Source organism: Narcine bancroftii, chromosome 11 (assembly GCF_036971445.1).
Source record: "Narcine bancroftii isolate sNarBan1 chromosome 11, sNarBan1.hap1, whole genome shotgun sequence".
Lineage (NCBI taxonomy): Eukaryota > Metazoa > Chordata > Chondrichthyes > Torpediniformes > Narcinidae > Narcine > Narcine bancroftii.
In genome coordinates, this window is record NC_091479.1 from 93,600,215 (window position 1) to 93,623,717 (window position 23,503).

Consider the following 23,503-nt stretch of genomic DNA (forward strand, 5'->3'; position numbering starts at 1 on the left):
GGTGTTGCAAAGGATGGGCCTGGCCCCTGTCCCAGCCAGATGGAACATATCCAGAAAAGACCTTTGACCCAATCTATCAGGCAGTGGTCAGCATGGAGCACCCTGCAGACGTTGAGGGACAAGGACTTAATGGATATTGTGGGGTGGTTACCTGAGTAACCTGTACAGATTATCTGGCAGAATTACTCAAATATCAGGACCTGGATTAGCTGATGGTGAGAGGAGCCCTCCTGGTCAGATCATTTCATCCCCAATGCATGTGGTCCCCAAGATTACTGTTATGGAGAGGGGACAGTTGCCCATATCTTTGCAGACTGTGGAATTTCAAAGAGTGTGTGGAGAAGGATGTAAGGTTCCTTGTCATGGTTCATTCTCAATGGCAGTGTAACAAAGGACTCTCTGATTTATGGGCTGTTCCCAGGAATGCATGCAGAGACAGACAGCCTGGATACTGGAAGATCATCAGCTTGGCGAAAGATGGTCTTCAGTCTGCCTGAAAGATATTTGTCTTCCAACTCAGTGAGATGTCATTGAGGGAATGCTGTCAGCTGGGATATTCCAGGCTGCAGGAATACTTTCTGAAGGATGTGTTGAGGCTTGGTGTAGCCAACATGAGGCCACTATGGGGATGGACCACAATCTAGGAATCTTCCGTAACTGAACATTGACTAGCTAAGATTGGTTGGGAAGACACTTAAACAACTGTAGGTGAAGTAATACAAGAGGAGAAGTCTTGTTATTGGTAAATGTGCTATAAATGGTCAACACTGCAAGAACAGATTGTTTTTATATAAACACACACACACACACACACACACAAAATGAATATGCATGGTAGAATTTTATTATGAATAAAGTCTAGTTTGGTTAAAAATATAGTAGAAACAACCTGGACAAGAGAGTTATTATCTATCTATGGAACTTTGACTGAACTGGAACCCCTTTATTTTCATCAGATAATTGAAGGTCTACCTCCAAAGTAATATTACAAGAAGATCTGGAGTACTGATGCCCAAAGAGCAAGGTGATTGTAGGGCATAGATTGAATTGCCCTACGAGCACAAGCACACCCAGAGAACCCCCAATCCCAATTACTCATGCAGGCAAGGGCTGATTCACCTGCAAATTGAATTGATCATTCTGCAAACTTCAGAAAATATCCCACTTCTAAATTCAAGATGGAAGGAAAGTCTTTGAAAAAACAACTGAAGATTTTTGGACTTGGGATACTACCCTGAGGAACTCCTGTGAGGATATTCTTGGGCTGGGAGTAGAGATTAGAAACCCACAGCCAGCTTCCTTTGTGCAAGATTTGACTTCAGTCATTGGATTGTTCCCAAGTTTTACCAGGGCTTCTTGATGCAACACACTGTCAAATGCTACCCTATTGTCAAAGGCAGTCATTCTCACCTTACCGCTAGAATTTAGCTCTTTAGTCCAAGTTTAAATTAAAGTTGCTACCAGGTCTGGTGTGGGGTTATCCTGATGAGACCTTGATTAAATGGCTGAGTGCAAACTGATTGGGTAGTAATGGCAGATTGGATTTGTTCTGTGTTTTATAAACAGAACATAGGCAAATATCAAATAACAAGTGTCGAATGTAAATCTTTTGACTGCATGGACTATTAATTGATTTAATTTTCAATACATCAACTTATCCCCATCCATAACATATTTTCATAAAACATATTCAAGAGATTTCAGATTTCAAATTATGTTTCTGTCTGGTCTAACACTAATGAAATACAAGTTAATTTGATAAAGAAATTACAAAATAAAACATTAAGATTTTTATGGCAAGATGAGTCACGCTGTTTTAAAGATTTTGATTGCCATGGTAATAACACCCACTCAAAAGGTCTTTGATGATATGTAATACAACCAAAAGTAAATACGTGAAATGCAAAAGTTGTTTTTGAGATTCAAACATGAAATCATAGATTGATTTGTAATTAAATCGATCTGTAAGTAGTCAAATTGAAAAGTAATCTTGATAATAATAAATACAACTGAAAATGTCATGGCAAAAATAATTTCCACTTTTGTCATAATTGAATAAGATTCTACTTAAAGAATCAATATTGCATTAGTAATATCATCTTGACAATATCTTCATAGTTAAACAGATCAAGGGGGGGGGGAGAATTGGATAAAAGTAGCATGCAGGCAGTGCTAGGTTGCACATCTCTCCATAGAGGCTTCATTTTGTGGATTGTTTGCGTAATGTTAATATCTTATACTTAAAACCAAGCAACCTGCTCCTTACAACCTCCTTACAGAGGTGAAAGTGAAGATGGAGGTTTCTGCAACTTGCTGAAGGATGGCAGGATGGAGAAAGTAGCAAGCTCTGCAATTCCCAGAGCTGGGGGTTCTGGTGAAGACACACAAGATCCTCCTCATTAGCTGTCCAAAGACTGGACCCATTAGCATCTCAATGCATTGCCAGCACCTACAAGCAATACTAACAAAGGTTCATTAAATCAAAATGTGGTCAAGATTAGTGTGATCTTCCACTGGCTTCAGATACTATTTTGCTCACCAAACATTCTCATCAATTACTTATTCATAAGAGCTACCAATCAGCGCACACATTTAATTTCATATGCAGCACATTAGCCTCACACCTAATCTCCCAGATTGTGCCTGCCGCCAGCTAATCAGATACAGCAGTCACACATTGCACAATATTCACTCAATTTATTCTTTTGTACAAAGTGGGACATCACCAGGGATGGCACAATCTGCATGCAACAGTCCTGCCTCACATTGAAAAATTTACCCCAATGAAGGGGATGTTTCTCTATATCATTGAAGTGAGAATTGTGGTTGCAGCTGGATTTAAAGGCTCTAGAAAGGCTACTCTCCTCTTCTAACCTACAACTTGCTCATCCCAGACTTTCTCTACATACAATGGTTGGTCACATACTTCATTCACTAACCACCCTCTCCCCCAATCCTCTTCCGCAGCCAACAGCGAAAACCTTAGTGAGGGCAAAATTTGTTTTTCATCATGCCAAAAATTTGCTTCATTGAAGAATCAATGAAATCGCTGCATCATTGATCCAGCTACAGACCCTCTTTTTTACCTAAGAAGGAGATTCAAGCTTTTGATGGAGACCCACTTCAGTACCAAGTGTTCATGAGATTTTTTAGTGCAAAAACCTTGGAGATTGTCTTTATTATTTGGAAATGTTAACAGATGGACAGCCAACAGAACCTGTAAAGAGTTGTCAACATACATCCTCAGATAGAGGATTCAACAAAACTAAGTCTTTACTAGAGCAGCATTTTGGCAACAAGCAGAGAATTGATTTAGCTTATATGGATAAAAAACGTCGAAATACTGTAATTTCACAATTACTCTGAGAGAAAGCCTGTTTGACTCTCTCTGCTTGCAAAACCACATGATCCTCATAGATTTCCTGGAACCAGCACACCAATGGCATCATGAAAAAAGCCTCTACTTCCTCAGGAGTTTGCGGAGGAGCTAGTGGAGTTGTTCAAGTGAACCGGTACGGACTTGAAGGGCCGACATGGCCTGTTTCCGTGCCGTAAACGGTTATATGGTTATATTAGAAGCCGCAATACAGCTTTTCTCATACCATGTTTGGACTACCCAATGGAATCATCAGCCACGCATCACTGGATAAGCCATTGTTACCTTGGTAACAGTTGGCTAAGGTGGTTTAAATGTAAATGATACAATAGACCACCACAAAATGGAAATAACAAGACTGTATCAAGATACCAGACACTGCATGATTCATTGCTCTGGTTCCTTCCCATACTGGTAAACTAATTACCCATTAACCTCGATTGGTGGAAAATGAATCAAGAGAGTTGTTTGGCATACGGGAGGGTATAGATGATGGAGAACTATGTGAGAGAATAGGTCAGATGGCAATGTTCTGAAAACCAGAAAATATCCCATGTGCTAAATTGCCTCCTGTGATGCAAGGGAGAAGTTTCAAGGTCAGGAAAGAATGTTTGGGGTGAGGTCAATGCAAGAATAGGCATCATGGCACGGAGAATGATAAGATAAAACCAGAAGGAGTTTGTACCATTCTGTGGATCAAGGAACGACACGGTAAAGATGGGTGATGGATGCTGATCAGTTGAGGTAGGCATACGGCACACAGCACAATAGTGACAGAGCACAAGATGCAGAAAAAGCCGGAGTTTGAGTAGCCGGATCGGAGCAGCCATTGGTGGTTAGGACACAAGTCATTGGAGATCCTAGATAGAATAGATGAGTCATAGCCCCTAAGAAGACATAACACATTGGAACAGAATGTCAAGAATGGACATTCTGGGAATAAGAAAAACATCCTTGTCATTATGGAGATTTTAAGGTTAAGAATGTCTTTGGTGTTTACTGTGAATTTAAATGCTAACATTTGACTTGTGGATTATCTTTATATGGATTTGGTACATTTTAGGGGAAACCATGGAGTTAGTCGGACAAAGTACGATAACAAAGGTCTTAATTTTTGATCATTTTAGTTGTGTAACGTTACTCCTCAATGAAGTACTTCAGTTGTAACCAACAGCATTGAACTCTCAAAAGCAAGATAAAAATCCTTCAATATCTGTCATGCAGTGACTTTAAAAGACATGTAGAAAGTGCCAAACCATTGGTCAATGGCAGCAATAACATGCAAGTAATGGATGATCTCTTTGCATTGTCTTAGAATGATCCTTCCTGCTGCTCAATGCCTGCTCTGCAGCATGAGATGAAGAGAGATATTTCATTGAGCGTTGAACTCCGAATAACATCACTTCTGTCAAATCAGCATTGTGTGCTCTTCCGACATCTGGCATCCATTAGCTATGGATTGCAGGACCATCACCAATTTGGCACCCAGCATAACAACCATCACAAATGAGCTTGCACATTTGCAGATGGCATTTTGGAATCAGAGTTGCTTTCTTTCCACAAAAAGACATGTTACCTCTCCAAATTTTAACTACCATGCTCCTCGAATCATTAAATGTGCTCAAATGTTTGGGATAGTCTGCCTGCAATGCATCAGGGCATGAAAGATTGTGCCTGGAGAATTAAATTGTGGAACATAAACCATGTCACATTTTGCTCAGTAAATTTTCAAGGTAAAAATTAACATATTGAAGATCATGTCAGACCATTGACTGTTATATTAGATTTATTAAAATGATAAACAGATTGAAAGTGCAATTAATCACAGTTTAATAACTCCAACATTGCACAATTATTACCAAAAGACAAATGTTCATCGATAGGAAGTGTAGATTGCATAATTCAAGATATCCAAGAACATGTAACAAGGGCAAAACAACTGAAGTTCTTTGGCAATAAAATGCTACTAATATATATCATAATATTTGTCATTAGATTGATATCCAGGGGCATTATTTACTGATTGTTAGACATTTGAATCACACTACAGCAACTTCAGAATTTGAGTACAATGAATTAAACAAGTCTGCAAGAAAAAGTTAGAAATATTAATGATACATATATGAGCTTTTATTTCTCTTACGGCTCGGCGGGCAGTGTTTCTCAGATGGAGGGACATTACCCCACCTAACCACACTCAATGGCTACATGATGTCATGTCATGTTTAAACTTAGAGAAGATGCTCAATTTCCAATTTGAATGTAAATTTTGAAACACTGTGGGGAGTGTTTTTGAATTATTTTTATAATCTTTGATTTGTTATGAAGGTAGAAATGTTGACTAATGAGGTAATATATAATCTGATAAGAAGTCTGTCTTCCTTTTTTTCTTGCCCAAACAGCTTCTTTCTTGGTAGTGGTTTAGATTTTTCTTTTTTTAAAATAGTAAAATATCAATATCATATAATGTGTTTGATTAAAATGTGGGGTACCTTGGATGAAATAATATGATTTAAGTGAAATGTATCCTTTTGTATTTTTGTATTTCTGTATTTTTGGATGTGAAATTTCAGTTAAGAAAAATATTGGAAAGAAATATTAATGTTAAGCATAAAACTACCAATTTATCATTTGGTTCACCTTCTGGGAAAGTGAAGCATCATCCTTAATTGGATTGCATTGGCTTCAGACCCACATGTGATACGTAACCATCCTTGGCTGTAGTCTGCCAAAGCAATCTGGTCAGGAGGAAGTTCAGAAAGGACAATAAATGTCAGCCACTCTCAGTAATATTCTCATCTATCCAGTTCACTTTTCAATGGAACACATTAATTGCTAAAGTGTTTGTAAAGAAAAAAAAATTGTGGATACTTGACAGCTGAAATAAAAATAAAATAGAAAATGCTGGAATCACTCAGGAGGCCAGTCAGTCTAAGGGGAAAGTTGTCATTTCAGGACATTTTGACACTGTCTTGGCTAATTTCTATTGCTGCTGTTCGAGAACGTAACATCTCGATTAGAGAGGATACCAATGGTGCACAGGGTTTCTGAAGGGCCTTGGGGATAGACAGCTTATCAATCACATTGGGGATTCGGGAACCAGGATCATGACTTCAATGTAAACACCTCAGCACTAGGCAGCAGGCCATGCAGCGACAAAGCGGGATCCACAGGCTCAACGTCTTTGAAGTGACCATATCTGCTTCTCTTCCTCGTCTTGACTATTATGCTCCACCATCATTACTTTTGTGTTGCCTTTACAGGGCAAGCAAAAGAAAAATATCTGTGTAGTTTGTGTACACAATAAATGGAATCTTGAATCCTCTCCAACAACAGCTTCCCACCCACTGATGAGAGGCTCAATGGTCAATAATTTATTGGATTATTGTGTCATCTGCAAACTTGATGACACGGATGGAGTTTCAAATGCCTCAACAATCTTCTCTCTTGTTTTCTTCCATAAACGAGTATCTATCCCATCAAACCCTGGAGACCTATTCACCTTAATGCTCTTCAACAGAGTGAAAAATAGTGTAATTTGTAGAGAGAGTACTGAATAATTGATAATATTCTGTTTCTTTCATACTCATTATTTAAATTGTCAAATTCACCTACTAAATAAATTATTTTCTGCAACATTGTTCAATCAATTTCCTCGTTTCATGACTAATAGATCCTCCATCATCCCATCAATTGCAATAGCAATTCCTAATCTGTTTTAGATTGAAAGAATGTACTCGGTGTTACGAACTCGAACAGCAGCAATAGAAATTAGCCAAGACAGTGCTATATTTAAAATAATATTTTAATTTATTAATCACCAATACATAACACCTTATATAACTTATCCAAACTTAACCCCCATCTATGCGCAATTATACTCATGTGTGTGTGCGTGGAAAATATCCCAAAACCATTACAGTTCAGGTCCAATTCTGGAACATCAGTTTGAAACCAGTCTCATAAATCCAGCGTTGACACAAAGACTCCTAAATTGAAGTAGTGTTTACGAATGAGGAGGGTGACAGACTGTTGTAAACACACAAAAATCCTTGTTGAGTTGCTTCCCGAGAAACGTCCTTTTAGACGAGTGGTAGACAAAACTCCCCTTTTCCTTTTCTAAGCGAAACAAAGCGCGTTGTTTTCACAAAGCTTCCAGAACCCTTTCATGGGTCAGCCAAAATGTGACCTTCCCTTTCTGGTCATGGTGTTGTACACCAAAAATGATCTTTCCTTTGGTCATAGTGGGGCACATTCATCCCCCTTACAGGGAGAAATCAGACAAATTGTCTATTACCACATGAGGCGACTTAAGCACAGTATTACTTCAAGAGCTCCTGTGCTGTCTCCTTAAAATGGTCTCTGATCAAACCATATACGGTTCCTTTAATATGTTGTTCACATGATCTCTGCATGTGGTCCAGGGCCTTCCTCTCTCTTCAGAAGTAGCCAATTTGAGTACACACTGTCCCCAGCTTGTCAATCTCCAAAGCTTGCAGGGTTTGCAGCTTGATTTATTCAATTAAAGTGACAGTCCCACTCAAATAATAATGAAATGGGAGCACGTAATACCAGGAGATGAACAGAAAATGTAAAGTGACTTCAAGCATTGTGTTGGAATGCATGGAACAAAAGAAAAAAAAATCAACTGCATTTTTCTTATGAATGTTTAATTTTTACAAGGAGCTTCTACTGTTGTCTTTAGTCTAAGAACATTACCAGCTTTTTTTAGATAAGCAGCTTGTAATATTACCATATACTGTATACTCTTGTAATAGTGGACCAATTTTTCAAATAACATTTGGGTGTTGACTATTACAGGCATACTGCTTTTGACTGCAGCAAGTACCTGCATTTTTCAAGGCATCAGGTGCTCAGATGCCCAGGACCGGGTGGTATTTCCGCATTCAGGGCATTGGGTATCAGAAGCTCAGATGGCCAGGTGATTGGGGCATCAGGAGCTCCAGTGGATGAGTGGTCAGGGCCCAGGTGAGAGATGGTGGTCAACACATTGGGAGCTCAGATGAGGAGGCGCTCAAGGCAAGGATCTACGGTCAGGACGTTGGGAACTCAGATGGGTGCTCGAGGTGAGAATCTGCAGTCAGGGTGTCAGGAGCTCAGATAAGTGCTCGAGGTGAAGATCTGTCATCAGGGCATTAGGAGCTCTGATGAGCAGGCAGCCAAGGCAAGGATCCACGGTTGGGATGTTAGGAGATCAGATGGACAAGAGGCCAGGGCTAGGATCCATGGTCAGGGCATCAGGAGCTCGAATGGGGGTGGGGGGGGGGGAGTCCAAGGCAAGGATCCACAATCGGGACAACAAGAGATCAGATGGGCAGGTGTCCAGGCTAGAATCTGTGGTCAGGGCATCAGGAGCTCAGATGGCTGGGCATCCAAGGAGAGGAACCACAATCGGGGCATTGGGAGCTCAGATGGGTGGGCAGCCAGGGCTAGGATTCGTGGTCAGGGCATTGGGAGCTTGGATCGGTGGGCGTCCAGGGCAAGGACCTGCAGTCGGGGCTTAAGGAGCTCAGATTTCCTGGCAGCCAGGGCATCGGGAGCTCCAGTGGGTGGGCAGCCACATCCAAGGTGAGAGATAGTGGTCGGGGTGATGGGAACTCTGGTGGTTGGGCAGACAGGGCCAAAAATAAGGGGAGGTCAACTTTTACATGTGATAGAAGAAAAATAACATGAACTTAGGCCAAAAATAAGGGTTCAATTTTTAAACGGTATTAACTATTACACACATATATAGGGTAAAATTTAATTGATGTGTAACCTTCGGCTAAAATGAATTTGTTTGTTAACCAATAGAAGTGAAAGAATAATTTCAACCTGAAGTCTCCTGCACTGCATCGAAGAGAAATAAATGGAACCACAAGGATTGGATTCATGGTCGCTATTAAGCCATTAACAATGTATAGTACAAGCAATTAGCAGACCACCAATCCAATTTCCAATAGTAATTTATTGATATTAACATTCAAAATATATCCCTTTTATTGCAAAGTGCTTGTCTGCTGGCAGAAACTGGTTACAATATCATTCATGGAAGCAGCAGTTCATTTCTTCTGGAACAGAGTACATACAGTAAAAACCCATTATCCAGAATTCAAGCCACCAACAGCCTCAAGCAACTGGCAAAAAAAAGCCAAAATATCAATATAAAAAAAATATAGAAGTTTAAAATTGGCATGCCTCACTGTTAGTTCACCAATCACATAACAGACAATCTCAAGCAACTGGAAAATACACTTATCTGGCATCTACTAATCCCCATAGGTGCCAGAAACCAAGGGTTTTTACCGTAGTTGAGTTTGCTTCAAGGGCTAACTTTATTTAAAATCAAGCTTTTCTATCAGTTCCTTTAACTTATCAATTAGTCTTTGAAAATTGTCTATTATTTCCCTTAATAACTTCACTTACCATAAAGACCATTTAGAATCTAATGGGATAATGGGTTCTTTTCCTATTTTTCTCTACCCACTCTTCAATAATGACCTTTAACATTCTTGATAATGTCTTTTCAACAACTACATTTCAGACGCATCACTAGAGGCCTGAAAGCCTCCTCTGTCATCATTAGAGAAGCAACTCTCAAACTATTCCTGAGGATTTCAAGGGACTAAGTTTGTAGCTCACTTCAAGTCAAGTTTATTGTCATCTGATTGTACAAGTACAACCTGATGAAACAGCATTCTCTAATCCTTGATGCAAAACATGCAGACACACAACCAGACATAACACACACATAGACAAGCAATATATTTGCAAGACAGGTATTTCACCTATACAAATAAATAAATAAATATTGTTTTGTACGTATGAGAGCCTTGATTGCTTGGTGTGAGCAGTTCCTTTGGTCGTTCAGCATTCCAACCGCCCGTGGGAAAAAGCTGACCCTCAGCCTGGTGGTGTTGGCTCTGATCCTCCCCAACAAGAGCAGCTGAAAGAGGATGCGTGCAGGGTGGAAGGGCGTTTCCTTGTTTTTGCGAGCCCTCTTCAGACAACAATCCTGGTAGATCACATCGATGGAAGGGAGGGAGACTCTAGTGATCCTCTCTGCCACTCTTACATTCCATTTCTCCGCAGCAACCATGCCACACTGTGACGTAGACTGGCAAGACACTCTTGATAGAGCTCCTATAGAAGGTGGATATAATGGTGGCCGATAGTCTTTCTCATTTCAATCTTCTCAGGAAGTGCAGTCACTGTTGTGCCTTCCTGACAAGTGAGGAGATGTTGAGTATCCATGATAAGCCACTAGTTAAGTGAACTCCAAGAAACTTGATTATCTCCACTCTCTCTATAACAGAGTTGTTGGTGTGTAGTGGAGGGTGGTCCTAAAGTCCACGATCATTTCCTTCATCTTGGGTGGTTACTCTTGCACCATTTCACAAGATTTTCCACCTCCTCTGTTGTGCGACTCATCATTGTTGCAGATCAGGCCAACGACTGTCGTGTCATCTGAAAACACTGTTGGAGATAGATCTGCCATTGCAGTCATAGGTTAGTAGCATGAACAGGAGTGGGCTGGGCACACAGCCCTGATGTGCACCTGTGTTCAATGTGACAGTGCTTGGCATTCTACTACTGACCCGGGCAGACTGTGGTCTTTCCATTAAGTCCAGGATCCAGTTAAAGAGGGGTGTTGAGTACACCAGGGACAGCTTCTCCACCAGCCTTTGTGGTATGATAGTATTAAATGCTGAGCTGAAGTCAATGAACAGGTGAGCAGGATGCAGTGAAGCAACAAGGCTATAGCATTTTCTGTGGAAAGGGGTCCAGCATCTCTGGGAGGTGGGCTTTGATGCATTCCATCACCAGAGCTCAAAGCATTTCATAATGGTGATGGTCAGTACCACAGTCATTGAGGCCTGTTATTGTCACCCTCTGGGATGTTAGTGGCTGTTCTGAACCCTATGGGAATAATGGACTGCTGCAGTGAGGTATTGAAGATGCCCTTGAAGTCCTCAGTCAATTAGATGGCACAGTCCTTCAGTATCCAATCAGGTATGTCCTGCCATCTTGCATGGGTTCACCTTGGATAGGGTTCTCCTCATCTTGGCTGCGGCTATGCAGGGGGCCTGTTCATCAGAAGAACACAAATCTTTCTTTGGCACCATCCTGTTTTTCTCCAAAAACTGTGCTTAGAAGATGTTCAGTCTGTCCTGAAGGGAGGTGACATTGTTCTTAACTCACAAGGTTGACTTGCGATCTGTTATAGTCTTGATCCCTTGCCACATGTGCCTCGTGTCACGGGTGTTGCACAGCTGTCCGTGGATCTTCTGTGCTTTGCCTTTTGGATAGCATGGGAGAGTTCAGTCCTGCTTGATCTTAGTGCCATCCTACACCCAGTCCTGAAGGCAGCATCACGAGCTCTGAGAAGGGTCCACACTCTGAGTCCAACCATGGTTTCTGGTTAGCCCTGGTTGTGAAGCATTTGATCTTGGTGACATCCTCAATGGACTTGCTGATGTACCAGTCACTGAGCTTGCACACTCCTCTAAATTTACATGATTGTTGTAGATGGCCACCTCCCTGAAGCAGCTTGTCTGTGGTCTCAATGCACTCTTGCAGCACTCCTGTGCCTTGTTCCGCACCCCCAATCCCCGATCTCCCTGCAATCTGACCTAGTTTGTTTTACCAGTAGCCTGTATGCCAGGGTTAACAGGGCAGATATGTGATCCGAGTAACCATGGTGGGGGCAATATGCAGCCTTGTACCCACCAGGGTCATTGGTGTACATCCAGTCCAGGAAGTTCACATGCTGTTGAAATGTGATAAGACCTTTTAAATTTTGGCATGATTGAAGTCACCAACAACATTCACGGCACCATCAGGATGAAAAGTCTGGGCTTCACAGATGGCACCATAAATTTTCCTCATGGCTTCACCCTCATTAGCTGAAGGCAGAATGTAGACTGTGGCAATCAGCATGGCCAAGAATTTCCTAGGCTGGTAGAATTGTTCTGCATTTCACCAGGAGGTATTCTATCTGAATGCAAAATCCTCAAATCTTACTCCGTAAACTTGTTAGCAAAATAAAAAATGGATGCATACTTTAACAGGTACAGAGAAAATTAACAGCTTCAAACCTAAAAGTGTTCCAAAAAGTAAACTTTGCAACATTGCTGTTGTGAGGCATTATGAAATCATTATTTTGTGCTAAAAACATTGCCAAAAAACTAGTATGTTTATGCCAGTCTTAAGCAGACGTGTCTATCATTTCTCCACAGAGAGAAATATGCCTCTAGGTTAAATGGTCAGGAAAAGGCATGAAGATATCTGGACTAAATTCATTATAATCTTACCTGCTAGAGCTAAGTAATCGATTTCCAGCTTCCATTGGTACAAACTGTTGGGAAAGGAACATGCTATATACCCATGCTTCTTAGTTCTATTTTTGAGCACACATCTCAACTGGACTTAAGTGCAAATGACCATTGTCTACTTTGCTTTAATTTATCTTTATTTATTTATTCTTAATGGAAGCTCAAATCCGCTCGATTAACACTTGAGTGTTTCCATCCACAACTTTCCTCATTTCCCCAACAATTGGGACTTTTCTATGAGTTCACTGGCCTGCTTACCCTTCATTAACTGATTTTAATACTTTACTTACCAGCTCTTCTCCAGTGAATCAAGGTTCAACACTTCATTAACATTATCCCTCTTTTTGTGTAAAAAAATGAGCAGTGAGTGATAAGAACTATTTGTACACACCTTTCCTGATTAAAGAATTCCACATATTCATTGCCCTTTGGGTGAAGACATTCCTTATCTCAATTCTGACATTAATAATTTTGACACTGAGTAATGAGTTTATTCTCATGTACATATGTATAGATGCACTAAAATTTTTACTTGCCACAGCCAAACAAGAACATGAGATATATTGACTATAAAAGTGTCCATTAAAATAGCACAATATGCCATGACAGGTAAAGAGATAATAAATATAAAATGACAGATAAATATTCACAGTTACTGTTATTGCAAGACAAAAAAATAATGTTTCAACAGTGCAAACAGATCTTTTCGTGGTCCTGGATTAGTTCATGGTTAGGATAGCAAATGAAGGTTAAAAACCTGATAGCTGTTGGATAAAAACTGTCCTTGAACCTTGAGGATTTCGACTTGCTTCTGTATCTTCTGCCAGAAGGTAGCAGTGAGAAGAGATTGTGACCAGTGTGAAGGGTGTCCTTTATGACGTTCGCTGCCTTCTTGAGGCAGCAGCTCACATGGAAGTGGATGGGAGATCTGTGTCCATGTTGGACTTGGTTAGGTTTGCCACTTAGTGCAGATTTTTGTCTTCCCTTTTACTGACACTGTAGTTGACATACATTAAATGTCCCCTCTAAAACCTCACAAAACTCTCTCTTTAAAATCCAGACTCATGCAGGGTAATCGAGGAAGGGAAATAAAAGTGGCCTTGACGGTGGTGAAAATTTCCCATAACATTAATTATATATAACAAATTAAAATAATATGAACAATCATTTCTTTATGGCTCTTAATTGCAATTTTTGGATAATGTGTCCTCTTCTCCTTCTCCTCTGCTTCTTTGGATTTCCTTCTTTCCTCCTATCCTCTTCACAATCTCCTTTGATTGCCACCAAACCCAAGCAGGTCAACAAAGTTCCATCATTCAACATTTGATTTAAAAAAGATTTCCTCTCTGACCCCGCCCCATTAATATCTGATAAAATTATAACCAACCTTTACAAGTGTTTAGTCCTTCTCAAGGATGCCAGGAATCTATTAGCATTCTGTAGCCAGAATGCATTAAGCATATTCTTATTTAATTCTTAATTTTTTGTCCCAAGAATGTTCCAGTTAAACTACCATAATATGATTAAATCTTCATGCACCCCTACCATCTTTGTTGCCCCATCCAAGAGAGTGGTCCACTCTCAAGAACATGTTCTATTTGATGAAGGCCCACTTAATCTATCACTTTACTGTGATTATTTCTATAATTGAATTTCCCTCACTTTTGATCTTTTATGTAGAGTAAAACATCTGTTATCCAGAATTCAAGCAATGGGCAAAAAAAAATTAAAGAAAATAAATAGGTTAAAAAATACAGGTTTAAAGTTAGCACGCTCTGCCGTTAGTTTGCCAATCACACAAGCAACTGGAAAATTCACTTATCCTGCATCTACCAAACCCCATAGGTGTTCGATACCAGGGGTTTTCCGTACAAGTGCTCCCTGACTTGCAACTGATGTGACTTGCATCCATCCGCATGTATGGTCAATTTTTTTTTAATAGAGAAAAAAATATAAAACTTAAACGATTACAGTGAAAATTGAGCCTATCTATGGAAAATAATGCTTCTTGCGAGAGGTTGACAGTGGTGGCCATTCTCTTGTGAGAGCTGGCTGGTGGCCACCCTCTTGCAAGAGCTGACCTTGGTGGCCACCATGTTGAGATATTTCACCGCATTTTAATACCTTGTGTCCCATTTATTCTGATTCAGTTGCTCAAAAGAGGGGATACAGGGCCATTCCAACACATGTCCATTCTGAGATTCGACCAGCCATCCAGAACAAATTACAGATGTATATCGGGGCTTACCTGTACTCATGTTTGATGTTATTTGCTTTCCAATCAATAATTTTATATACAAGCTATCATCTCATTTCTTTGTTTTGGTCTGTCCCAGTGTTTAAATTGAAATTATTTTCATCTGTTCTCTTGCACTTATTGGTAAATTCTTTATTTATCATTCTCACTGTTCTTTTTCCTGTTCTTCTTTATTATGATTCTTCACCTCCCCATTAATTATTGTGCCATTTCATCAACATCCTTCCATCTGCTATTGAGGACAATTACAGGAAGTGGTGTCATTTGATCTATTTCCTGCCATTTGCACTATAGCAACAAGGAAATGCTGGTTCATCACTGATATCCACGATTGCTACAGGGCCCCAGGGGATATTTAAAATTTAATTGCACAAGTCTGCTGTGTTAGATTCAAAGGATTTGAATAAACACATTTTCAGTTAATGTTCCAGGCAATGAAATAGTTTGCTAGCTTGAACCTTTGCACCCTCTAAGGTCCATTGCAATCATTCACCACCCACTCCCTAGGATTCTTGGTTTTCCAGAAAGTCTGGTTTTTTCAACATTCCAATTCACTGTTGGGTGATGAGGAGTAATTTATGACTTCAAGATATCAGGTTGAAGGTGGTATGACAAGATTATCTTAAACAAATGCCAAATAAATCAAAATAATCTACTCACCTGTGGAGAGAGAAATAAATTTAACATTTCATATCCATTCTGATGAAGAGTCTGGAATATTAACTGTTACTCATGGGCATCAGTCTTCCCTCCATTAAGGACATATTCAAGATATGTTGTTGCAACAGAGCAGGCTTTATCATCAAGGATCTCACCACCCAAGCCATGCCCTTTTTTATCACTACTACTATCAGAAAGAAGGTAGAAGAGCCTGAAGATGTTAACCCAACACTATAAAAGCATCTTCTTCCCCTCCGCCATCAGATTCCTGAACAGACAATGAACTGATAGGCATTAATTCACCTTTCTTTCTATTTTTTGCACTAATTATTTATTTTAAAATATTGCATTCACAGAACTGTGATTTATTGCACCTGTAATACACAAAACTGCTGCCGCAAAACAACAAATGTCATGACCAATTCATGATAATCTACCCGATTCTGATTCTTTATTCAGGTGTACATTCCACATTTACTTATTTTATTTTTGATTTGCACCAGTTCAGGTAAGTGCACTTGACTTTCATTGGAGCATTAGGGACCAAAAAAATGCTCCAGGGCTGTTTACCAATTCAGTGACTTCTTGCAGTATGTCAGAGCCACAGCTGCAGAAAACACCGTATTAGCTGGAGATGGAACGAGGGGAACTGCCAGGGTCACTAAATGCATCTGACACCATGCTCACTTCCACTAGATTCAGTGATGCAAACAATTTAGCACCCTAGGAAATTGCCAACCTGCCATTTTCCAGCATGCTGCCAGTGAGATAGGAGAAATAGAACAACTGCAGATGATGGAATCTATGAGTAAACAATGGGAGGCAATTTGAATGATAGTATCCACAGTCACCTTTCCAATGATCATATCCAATTAACATCTTTTGGCTTCTGGTCTGGATTCCTCCCCCTTTCTCTCTCCAGTCTTTATTCAGGCCCGAAACATCAGTAATATATCTTTATCTCCTACAAATGCTGCGAAACCGCTGAGTTGCTCCAGTATTTTTGTGTGTCTTTACTCAACACTTCAGGTTGGGACCCTTTAATAATACCAAAGTGGGAAGTAGAAATAGAAAGCACAAGAAGTGGGAGGGGGGGGGGGGTCAAGGCAAGGCTGAGTATTAAGATACGTGCCAAATGAAGGTGGAAGAGGCAGTGATGCCTAGGAGAGGAGACCATTGGGAGATTTGAGAGGAAAGCAAGAATGGGAGCAGGTAACAGAGAGATGGAATCAATGGAACAAGATCAGGTGAGGGATACTTAAGGTTGGAAAATTCAATGCTCATGCATTCAGGGCAATCCAGGAGCAATAGGATAGGTTGTTCCCCACGTTTTTCTTTGGCTCACCCTAGAATGGATGAGGCCAAGTGAAGACATGCATGAATGGTGAAGGAGTTAACCAGGAGCTCCAACTTGTGCCTATGGACAGAATGTAGATGTTCCATGAAGTGTGGATTGTGCTGGATGAGGCACACGTGAAACTCTACTCGCCTGGAAGGTTTATTTGGTTGATGTCTAGTTTTTGTTCATTTCATATCACTTTTCTTGCATTTCTCATAAACAATAGCTCACACGTCAAATCGTTTGCAGGCTTAAAATTCCCCATTTGAACAGGAACTTTGGTTTGTCTGGTCTTGGATCCTAACATTTCACAATACACCCCAATTCCAAGTCATTATTTTATTAATGTAGCATTACCCAGAGTTGCCTCCATATTGATACAATCATGAAGAAGACTCGCCAGTGGCTGTATTTTTGTGAAGTGTCTAAGGAGTTTTGGTACATCACCGAAGACGCTCGAAATCTTCTACAGGTATACCATGGAGAGAATTCTGGCTGGTTGCATTACTGTCTGGTAATGGAGGTGCCAAATCTCAGGAGAGGATAAAACTTCAGAGGTTTGTAAACCTGGACTGCAACATCACGGGCACCAGACTTCACTCCATCGAGGACATCTACAAGAGGTGGTGTCTTAAAAAAGCAGCCTCGATCCTCAAAGACCCCCACCACCCAGACCATGCCCTCTTCATTCTGCTACCATTGGGAAAAATGTACAGGAGCATAAAGCCGAAGACTCAACAGCACAAGGTCAGCTTCTTCCCCGCTGCCATCAGATTCCTGAATAATCAATGAACCAAAGGCCCTGCCTTACTTTTTGTGCACTTTTTTAATTTATTGTTTGTGGTGATACGACCACCAGTCTACTGCAGGGGGCGATCTCTGTACCTGCAGGAAGACCACCTAAGGGACTGACTCCACCTGGCCGGCTGTCAATCAGCCAAACTGAATAGATCACCTAAGGAGCTGACTCCACCTAGCCGGCTGTCAATCAGCTGACCTGAATAGATCACCTAAGGGACTGACTCCACCTGGCCGGCTGTCAATCAGCTGACCTGAATAGATCACCTAAGGGGCTGACTCCACCTGGCCGGTTGTCAATCTATTTTTTGCACTAATTATTTATTTTAAAATATTGCATTCACAGAACTGTGATTTATTGCACCTGTAATACACAAAACTGCTGCCGCAAAACAACAAATGTTATGACACATTCATGATAATCTACCTGATTCTGATTCTTTATTCAGGGGTACATTCCACATTTACCTGGGGGCTGACTAAGGGGCTGACTCCACCTAGCCGGCTTGCCATCAGCCGACCTGAATATAAACCTAAGCTGGCCCCTCCTGAGCCAGTCACATGGGGATTCACCAAGGCATGAACAGGTGTTCAGTCTTTTACTGGAATAAAGCCTGTTGTACAGTCTTTCTGAGTTTGTGCTTGCTCGCTGTTACCTCAGTGCACCACATTGCTGTAAGGTAGTGTATATGAATGCTTTCCCTATGATGCTGCCACAGAACACCAAGTTTTGTAACTTGTTCACAACAATAATTTCTGATTCACAGTTGAACTAAAATACTTAATTCTTTACTTACAATCTTGAAATTAAGATGAACTCCTGACTTTTGCTCATCGGAAGATTAACACACTGGCAGGAATTTTCACACTTAAGGCAGGGATGGATAAGCCCAAGTAGGTAGAAGACAGAAAAGGACATTGCAGCCTCAATCCTACTCCAACGTCTGGGTTTAACTGAGGTTCAATCATTGCTTCTATGAAATTTGTTGGCAAGGTCATTGCAATCATATCAGATGGTTTTAAAATTAACATAGCATTTAATGTAACTGTAAATGGAAATGGGAGAATGTTCAATTCATTTGAACATTCCTTTGAATTAATTCCTCCATCATGGTTTCAAATGGCCTTCTCTGAAAGAGAAATAAAGTTAAGGTGAACTCAGAACACTTTTGACCACTCAATCAGTAAGTTATATCTGTGCTTCCCACAGTGTTCCAAATACCCGACTACTTTAATGACAAGAAGTACATTTTCTATGACTGTTCATGTAATGTGGATGTTCTTGCCGAGGGCAAAGTTGTAAAGCCCACCCTCAATCGCACTCGCTGTGTGTCACAAAGGAAGTTCAGAGACAATGGCATTGGAGAGCCTGAACTCACAAAGATAAACATGAAAACAAGAACAACTGATTTCCTATTCTGAAGTGCAATGGTGAATCAAGAAAATCAAGTCATTATCAGAGATTTTGGCTTCTTAATTTAGATTTATTTAATGGCTTAAATAAAGATTCTGCAGGTGCTGTGGTGGTATTAGAGCTTACATTTTCAGAATACTCTGAATACTACCCAAAACTGATCCAAGTCCAGAATATATAAAAACTCAACTCTCACACCTCTTTAATGAGAACTTCAAAGATTTTCAAGCCTCTGTGAAAAAATTTCTCTCCAACTTATTGATTGATCAGTGGATTCAATTTTTAATGGCAAGGTATTTCTTAAAGGGGGGGGGAAAGCAGAGAAAATGCTCCAAGAATGTTCTCAAAATCTACAAAATATATAACAACCCTCGTCAAATCAAAGGGATTCCAGGCCCAAGGTTATTCAAAATGGTAAAGGCACTGACTACCTCAAATCTATGACAGGAGCATGTGGGGACCAAATAGAAATGGTAGAAAGACAAAACCAACCAGACAATTCACTTGTGACAGAGACTGCAGGTCCCACATTTACTTTATCCACCAACTCAAAACACACAAAACTAGAGTGCACCACTATTGTTGACTGACCAGAATTTAAGAACTTCAAATTCCTGAGTGTCAACATCTCTAAAGATCTATCCCACGGCCTCCACGTCCATGCACTCACAACGGTTTGCCAGCAGCTATATTTCATGAGGGGTTTGCGGAGATTTGGACTGACACTAAAGACATTCAAAATTTTGACTGTCTGGTATGAAGGTGCCAATGCACAGGACAAGAAAAGTCTGCAGAGAGTTGTGAACTTGGCCAATGCCATCAAGGGTATCAGTCTTCACTCCATTTAGGACATCTATAAGAGGTGGCGTCTCAAGAAAGCATTCTCTAACCTCAAGAACCCTCACCATCCAGGCTATGCCCTCTTCTCACTGTTACCATCAGGAAAGAACCTGAAGACAAACGCCAAATGGTACAAAAACACTTTCTATGCCTCTACCATTACATTTCTGAATGGTCAATGAACCAGACACACTACTTCACTTCCTCTTCTTTGGCACTATTTAAAAAAATAATAATTTAAGGCAATCGTGCTTCCACAAAACAAGAAAATTGGTGGCATGTTCATGGTAATAAATTTTGAACTTACTAGCTCAGAAGAGAAAGCAGATGCTGGTGGAATCTACTTATTTCCTCCGGTAGTATTTTTTTTTGGCTTCAAAATTAAACAAGTTCCATTCATTTTTAAATTAGGAGCCTGATTATTGGTTCAGTAATTAATTGCTTCCTAGTTTCACCTGTTTTGGGGCATGAAGGTAAAGAGGGAATGTGTGGGATAATTGTTTAAAGAATTGCAGTTTGTTGAATTGTAAAATGGCATCTAGCCAGAAAGAGACATTTCAGAGGGCCATCTCCTTTTTGTCTCTTTGTTCCTATCATTGACTTTCTTCAAATTTCTCCCCTCTTGGTGTCGCACAGTTTAAGTGTAGGACAGGATGTGTGATGGTGATGTTGTGAAACACACAGTTGACCATCGTGAAGTTTGACAGCTCCTCTGACCCAGAACAGATGGTGTTTTTTTTGGAGGGGCGCCATTTTGAGGCTGACTCTATCAGCGAAGGAAAATCTGCACTTACCATTTGATAGAGAAAGCCTGAAAGCCTGGTTCAGGATCGCTTTCACAAAGAACGATGCTTCATGGCGTCCTCCAGAGCCAATGGAGGTGGGGGGGAGGTGGGTGACTGATGCCATAGTGATGCTTTTCAACATACGAACCAAGTAGGAAAGAGCCCTATATAAGAAAATGGCGACTGTAGATCTCCCCAATTCAAACTTATTTTCTTACTTTGAATTCTAGGACTGATAATAAGAATGTACCTCCCCTGCAATCCCTGCTGTGCATGCAGTCAGGGCTTTACAATTTGAGCTCCTATGTCTCAGGCTAATGACATCATCAGCCCGCTCCTAGCCAGCCGATAATAGCGGCAGCACATTTTTGGAGCAAGGTGGAGCACCTGTGCAAACAGCCTGAGGAAGGGTCAGATTTGGTATCTTGGAGCCATGTGCGAAGGATTTATAGAGGTAGATTCAGCCTCGTGAGGGCAGAGAATGTCCACCTTTGCAGTCACAATTTTTTTTTTCTTCATACAAGGGCCCCAATGTCAGAGTGCACTAATGATCTCTTACATTTTGTGTGTGTTCCTTAAATTCAGATTGCATGCCTCTTTCTTGTGCGCTGGAGTCAAAGTCATACCATCAGCAGCTTCCTCTTTGTTGTTCAGTTACCTGTTATTTTTGTTGTAATTGTTCAGATGCGGATGGCCCAGCAGGTTGAAAACATGATCACTGCTGCTACTGTAATGGGCTTTGACATGCACACACTCACCATTTAAATCAATGGTTCTCAACCTTTTTCTTTCCACTCACGGACCACTTTAAGTAATCCCTATGCCATCAGTGCTTTGTGATTAGTAAGGGATTGCTTAAGATGGTCTGTGAGTGGGAAGAGATGGTTGAGAATCACTGCTCTGGACCCAATAGTTACTGAAATAATTTGCTTGAGAAAAATGGTCATTGGCCCATTTCCTTTGGAGTTATGAAACCATACATATGACAAGTCAATTAGGTACGATTAGAACAGTGGTTTTCAAACTTTTTCTTTCTCCCCACATAGCACCTTAAGCAATCCCTTACTAATCACAGATCACCTATGGCATAGGGATTCTTAAAGTGGAATGTGAGTGGAAAGAAAATGGTTGAGAACCACTGATCTAAATGACAAGAGATTGAAATCATTTTGGGCAGAACAGTTAACATCCAGAGCTGTCTGGCTGTAATGAGTTTGTACATTCTCCTGTTTCTAAATGGGTTTCCTCTAGATGGTCCGATTTCTTCCCACCCTTCAAAAGGTACTGGAGAAGTAGGTCAATTGGGAGCCACAGGTTCATGGGCTGAAAGGGCCTGTTAAAGTGCTATATTCCTGTTTGCTCAAATTTAAATTTAAAAATTACATTTTGGGTTACAGTATATCCGGAAACTGAGAACCCCATTCATCCCTACCACTCCTCATGTAATGTTGTACATGATCAGAAAAAAGCCGACTTCAACCTTAGCAGAGCACAATGCATCCAGTCCGTCTGCATGCTTTTAGCAAGAGGGAATTAAAAGTAATTTTTTTCTCTCTGAATTTCTGAAGTATCAGGGACCTCCTTTATAGAATAACAAACTGTGATATGTCTCAAATATCTCCAACTCCTGCCTGGAAGGATTTCAGTTCATAAAAGTTTATTTTCACAATGACCTTGACAGCCTCTGCAGGAGAGCCTGGCTTTGCAAGCTGACTGACGACATGATCTGTGTATTTCTGGCTGGCAATAACTGCATTTACATTTACACTCGTATGGAAGCCAATGTAATTCATGCCATATTGGAGGCCACAGTAGATCACCAAGTCAAGAACATCATTAGAAGCTACAATCATACATTGACTAAAACCTGATGGAGGAGAGGTTTATGCTGCAGTAGGGCACATACCTCAGAGCCATTGACTTCACCACGAGATTCCTGCAAGATTCCTTCTTTGCACCATCAAATAAATAAACTCTTATCTAAACAAGGAATCCAGGGGTCAACTGGAATGGAGTGAGCATTCTTTCACAGGGAAGTTCCCCACACTAAAGCCAAAAGAGTTCTTCCCCAAACTCTCAAAGCTGAGTGTAAGAATAAATCTCTACCGTCTATAGGGAACCAATGCATCTTGTCAGAATCTTTTCCCACTCAACATCATGCACCACTGTTAATATCCATGCAAATATCTAATAAGATTACATAAAGGAAATGTATATTAAAGTTACCAAGAATAATACTTACATTGTGCCTCTAATTCAGTCATTCTCAACCTTTTTCCTTCCACTCACATTTCACTTGAAGCAATTCCTATGTAATTGGTGCTCTGTGATTAGTAAGGGATTGCTTCTGGTGGGATGTGAGTGGGAAGGGAAGGTGAAGAATCACTGCTCTAGACTCAATTGTTACTGAAATATTTTGCTTCAGAAAAAATGTCATTGGCCCATTTCCTTTGGAGTTGTGAAACCATGCACATAACAAGTCAATTAAGTACGATTAAAACAGTGGTTTTCTTCCCACCCACATAAGCAATCCCTTACTAATCACAGATGGCATAGAAAATACTTAAATTGGTATGTGAGTGGAAAGAAAATGGTTGAGAACCACTGATCTAGTTAATCACTCATCCAAAGGCAGTTCACACCAGTGTTTCAACAACATTTGACACTAACACAGCAGGACAAATATTTTTCTTCTCTCT

General features: G+C 40.5%; 1 long non-coding RNA gene across 5 annotated transcripts in view; it reads right to left on the reverse strand.

Annotated features, from left to right (window-relative positions):
- LOC138745630 (uncharacterized) overlaps positions 1 to 23,503 on the reverse strand; it is a 101,717-nt gene that overhangs the window by 11,389 nt on the left and 66,825 nt on the right. The window contains exon 1 of one of the 5 annotated variants that reach the window (XR_011346379.1): positions 18,563 to 18,661. The exons of 2 other annotated variants lie outside the window; for them this stretch is intronic. This is a non-coding gene — a long non-coding RNA (uncharacterized lncRNA). Of the gene's footprint in view, positions 1 to 14,959; positions 15,143 to 15,628; positions 15,722 to 18,562; positions 18,662 to 23,503 lie in introns of those variants that run through there. 2 more of the 5 variants (XR_011346377.1, XR_011346378.1) reach the window with 2 other exon arrangements.